Genomic DNA, 5,823 nt, shown 5'->3' on the forward strand with positions numbered 1-5,823 from the left:
ACTTCTGTTGTCCCTGTGCTGGGCTGTCATATCTCATGCCAAATTAGGACCAGAAGGATTTGCTATGGATTGTCTTCCATGTGTCTGGGCTCAAGGCTGTCAGAGCCACAAAAATAAATAAAATCTTAAGACATGGCTCTTCATTTGAGGGACTTGTTGGGAATTTATGCATAGAAAGCCAAGACCATCCAGGTTTTGCAGGTTTTGCAAAGCTACCAATCCATCTCTAGGGTAGCTGTGCTGTCCTGCAGACAGAGCACGTGCTCCACTCTTCAGAGGGTTCTCAGACTCTGTGGAGAAGAGACAATTGTGTAGTGTGTGTGAGGGGTACCAAAACACCTATCTTCTGAGGGTACACCTGCTGGGTCTGTCATGGGTCGCCCTAGCTTTCCCTGGATGGGTCACCCTTTTTATGGATCTCATTAACCCTTCTGGGTCTGTCACATCTTACTTTTCAAAGACTTGCTGTTGGTTGTAGTACATATCGGACTGTACATGTTTTCATTAACTTACCTAAACCTTGCAGCTTTAACTTTCACATGACATATTAGGTTTAATGTAAACAGGGGGAGGAAAAGAGTGTTAGCCTGTTGTCAATATGTTGTGCCGAAAACATTCCCCAACACATGTCAACTCTGCAACTCACTTAACTTTTCCAGATGTGGCTGGAGGGGCTGCCGAGTCGGTGACATTGCAGATGGATGGCCACAGCCCACGGTAGGCGGATGAACATGGGTACCTTTGAAGTGATGGGGTGACTCTTCTCATCTATTAGCCAGAAGGAAAAGCTATCTTCTGTTGAGTCCTTAGTTCATTCCCACTTCAAGACCATATAATTAGCGTATACCAGCACTTGGAACTGGGGTCTGGGGCTCTCATTCCTATCCACTGAGCATGTAGCCAGCAGCCCTGGTGGAATCAAAATAAAACTAATGCCATGGAGAGCTAGAGGCTGTTCTTGTACAGTGCATGCTGTTCATGTGTAGAAGAAAATCCTGCACTTAACCTGTTTAATCAAACTTTCTTTCCAAGCACACAGAGCAAAGCACCCACGTCCCTTACAGTCAGCTGTAGCTCATCCCGTCACATCCTGCACAGGGCAATCTTAGAGCATAATAGCTCTCGCCCTCCAGGGAGGAAAATGACAATTGCAAATGCAAACAGGAGAAAGAGCTCTTTAGCCTTCCATCTTCCCGGCAGGTAAAGGTACTAAAGAAGTTTTCTGGTCGTCTTCTTCAGCAGGATGGACTGAACTTTGACATCATGGTAGCACTGGTTTAAAATAGGCTCTGTTATTAAGTATTTAGGCAAGTTATTGAACCTCTAGAAAACTTGGTTTCATCATCTGGAAAACTGGAGTGATACTCAACCTTGCAGAGATGTGACGAGAGCAAAGGTCACAAAGGAAAAGCCACAGCATACTACTTGCCATGTAAATAGGTCCTCGGTGTGTACAGCCATTTGTAACAGTATAACAGAAATCATTTTTTTCTTCTAGTTCATTACACAATACATGGAGCTAGTCATTTATGAGCCTGTAGGAATCTGAACATTTAGAAGCTATGTTTGCGGGCTGACCCAAGGCCCTTAACACAGAATTTGATTGGACTAGTGCAACATATTTGAGGATGGTTATCTTGTTCCAGCCCTTTCCTCAGATAGTAAGTTAAACTCTACATTTGCAAACAATTGATTATGGAAGCTCAGTTGTTAAAAACAATTTTGTACCTCATTGAAAGATTCACTACAGATTGGGTTTTTTTTTTTACGTGGCCAGCCCCTCCCCCAAGTGCCTTACAATTTTAGTATTATTTTATTGAGACAAAGTCAGGGCCCAGTTCATAGGAACACCTGTTGTCTCAAACTCAAAAGTAACACCAAGGAGTATAGAGAGATTCATAACGACCTCAGGGATCAAAATAAAAAACAGTTTCAACAGCACATTTAGTAAAATGACTTTTATTCTTCTGTTTTCCTACAGAAGATTAATCAGGCTTCTCAGTTAATATAGGTCCCTGTCCAAAGCATTCTGTGTTTCATGTGGCAGTATGGCCGTGCAACTCTCTCAGCTTTTTCAATTACATAACAGTAATTAGCAATTCTACTTCCCTCCTCTGTTGAAGCACAGAATTACGGAATTTAGAATTGGAAAGGAAGAGAGAACTCTAGCCAGGCATCTTCAATGCGTAAGTAAGAAAACTAATAGTGGTAGATTGTGTTCTTCACTTATTATTATTTGTTTCCTCCCCACCGTCACCATGCCCCGTGGGCTTGGCCATGTGACCTGCACTGGCCAATGGGATGTGGGTGGGAGCGACATTTGCTTCAGAGCAAATTAAATGCAATGCAGGGCTTGGCTGGGGTCTTCTTTTTTCAGCCCTTCCCCATAAGAGCATATCCTGGCTGCGTTATCACTCTGGCTTTTGGAGTGAAGCAGAACAGTAGCCAATCCATAGGCCTCTCTAACAAGAACAGAAACGGAGGTTGGGAAGATGGCGGAGGAGTAGGGGACCCCTTTTTCAGCCGGTCCCCTGAGTCAAGCTGGATAGGTACCAGACCAGCCTGAATACACGGAATCAGCCTGAGACGCAGGAAGATATATCTGGATCTCTACAAATGAACATCTCCAGTGCTGAGTATTGAGGTACGAAGCGGGGAGCCATGAAACTGCGCACAGATATCGGAAGGTAAACGAAAGGGGAGGGAGCTGCCGTGTCCGGGCACCGGGAAGCAGTAGCCACCTGCACGGGGAGCGGGCGGACCACGGACCGGCACCCACAAGACAGCAGACTGAGACCGTGAGCTGGGAGCGCATGCCACCAGGCATCTCACGGAACTCCGGTGTGCTCACTGGATCCAGACTGAGACCGGGAGCTCCGGGAGCACACGGGGGCGGCTGGCGGCTGGCGGTATTAGAAACACAAAGGACAGAGACGCGCCTGCCCTGGAAGTGAGGGCTGGGACGCCAGGTGTGGGGCGCACATCCCGGGACCCTGCAGGGTTGAGCAGCACCAACAGAAACAGACTTAAAGTGGCCAGAACATCAGTGGAGAACGGTCCACGATCCCTCTGTTCTGAGACAGACGCTGAGATTCGGCCGTTGCTGCTCTGACTCTCAGAAGAGGCACAGCAAACCGCCAGGGAAAGCAGCCAGAGAACAAAAGCCTGGAAATACCAGCTCACAGGGTGCCCATCCCCATCCCCCCTCGCAAGGGACACAGAGACTCTACCCAAACAGGGTTCCTGAGTATCGGCATGGCAGGCCCCTCCCCCAGAAGGCAGGCTGAAAAATCAAGAAGCCCACATCCCGGGGCACCTGGCTGGCACAGTCATTAAGTGTCTGTCTTCAGCTTAGGGCATGATCCCGGCGTCCGGAAAGGAGTCCCTCGTCGGGCTCCTCCACTGGGAGCCTGCTTCTTCCTCTCCCACTCCCNCCTGCTTCTTCCTCTCCCACTCCTCTGCTTGGGTTCCCTTTCTTGCTGACTGTCTCTCTCTCTCTCAAATAAATAAATAAACTCTTTAAGGAAGAAGCCCACATCCCTAAGATCTCTATAAAACAAGGGCGCACGGCCTGGGTCCAGTCAATAATTTGGGCTCTGGACAACCCCACAACCTCTCCTCATCAGAATGACGAGAAGGAGAAGTCCCCCAGCAAAGAAAAGACGATGAGTCTGTGGCCTCTGCCACAGAATTAATACATCNACAGAATTAATACATACGGATGTATCCCAATTATCAGAAATGGAATTCAGAGCAACAATGGTCAAGATGATGAGTAAACTTGAAAAAAGCATCAGAGAAAGCGTTGCTGAGAATATAGAATCCCTAAGGGCAGAAATGAGAGCGAATCTGACAGAAATTAAAAATTCTATGAGCCAAATGCAGTCAAAACTAGAGGCTCTGATGGCCAGGGTCACTGAGGCAGAAGAACGTATTAGCGAACTGGAGTATGGGTTAGTAGAAGAAAAAGCGAAAATAGAATCCAGTCTTAAAAAAATCCACGCCCACGAATGTAGATTACGGGAGATTACTGACTCTATGAAACGATCCAATGTCAGAATCATCGGCATCCCTGAAGGGGTGGAGAAAAACAGAGGTCTAGAAGAGATATTTGAACAAATTGTAGCTGAAAACTTCCCTAATCTAGCAAGGGAAACAAGCATTCGTGTCCAAGAGGCAGAGAGGACCCCATCCAAGCTCAACCAGGACAAACCTACGCCACGGCATGTCATAGTGCAATTCGCAAATNGTCATAGTGCAATTTGCAAATATTAGATCCAAGGATACAGTATTGAAAGTGGCCAGGGCAAAGAAATTTCTCAAGTACCAAGGCAAAGGTATCAGGATTACGTCAGACCTGTCTACAGAGACCTGGAATGAGAGAAAGGCTTGGGGGGGCATTTTTAAAGCTCTTTCAGAGAAAAACATGCAGCCAAGGATCCTTTATCCAGCAAAGCTGTCATTCAGAATTGATGGAGAAATAAAGACGTTCCAAAATCGCCAATCATTAACCAATTTCGTAACCACGAAACCAGCCCTACAGGAGATATTAAGGGGGGCTCTATAAAGGTAAAAAGGCCCCAAGAGTGATACAGAGCAGCAAGTCACAACCGATACAAAGACTTTAAAGAGAAATGGCATCATTAAAATCATATCTGTCAATAATCTCTATCAATCTAAATGGCTTAAACTCTCCCATAAAACGCCACAGGGTTGCAGATTGGATAAAAAGACATGACCCATCCATTTGCTGTCTACAAGAGACTCATTTTGAACCCAAAGATGCATTCAGACTTAGAGTAAGGGGATGGAGTACCATCTTTCACGCAAACGGACCTCAAAAGAAAGCTGGGGTAGCAATTCTCATATCAAATAGAGTGGATTTTAAACTAAGGACTATAGTTAGAGACGCAGAAGGGCACTATTTTATTCTTAAAGGAAGTATTCAACAAGTGGATATGACAATTATTAATATATATGCCCCCAACAGGGGAGCAGCAAGATACACAAGCCAACTCTTAACCAAAATAAAGAGACATATAGATAAGAACACAGTAATAGTAGGGGACCTCAACACCCCACTATCAGAAATAGACAGAACACCCTGGCAAAAACTAAGCAAAGAATCAAAGGCTTTGAATGCCATACTCGACGAGTTGGACCTCATAGATATATATAGAACACTACACCCCAGAACCAAAGAATACTCATTCTATTCAAATGCCCATGGAACATTCTCAAGAATAGATCATGCTCTGGGACACAAAACAGGTCTCAGCCAATACCAAAAGATTGAAATTATCCCCTGCATATTCTCAGACCACAACGCTTTGAAATTGGAACTCAACCACAAGGAAAAATTTGGAAGAAACTCAAACACTTGGAGACTAGGAACCATCCTACTCAAGAATGACTCGATAAACCAGNGATAAACCAGGAAATCAAAAATCAATTTAAACAATTTATGGAGACTAACGAGAATGAAAACACAATGGTCCAAAACCTTTGGGATACTGCAAAGGCAGTCCTAAGGGGGAAATACATAGCCATCCAAGCCTCACTCAAAAGAATAGAAAAATCTAAAATGCAGTTTCTATATTCTCACCTCAAGAAACTGGAACAGCAACAGAGGGACAGGCCTAACCCACTGACAAGGAAGGAGTTGACCAAGATTAGAGCAGAAATCAATGAATTAGAAACCAGAAGTACAGTAGAGCAGATCAACAGGACTAGAAGCTGGTTCTTTGAGAGAATTAATAAAATTGACAAACCGCTGGCAAAACTTGTCCAAAAACAAAGAGAAAGGACTGAGATTATTAAAAT

Source organism: Ailuropoda melanoleuca, chromosome 3 (genome assembly GCF_002007445.2).
Source record: "Ailuropoda melanoleuca isolate Jingjing chromosome 3, ASM200744v2, whole genome shotgun sequence".
Lineage (NCBI taxonomy): Eukaryota > Metazoa > Chordata > Mammalia > Carnivora > Ursidae > Ailuropoda > Ailuropoda melanoleuca.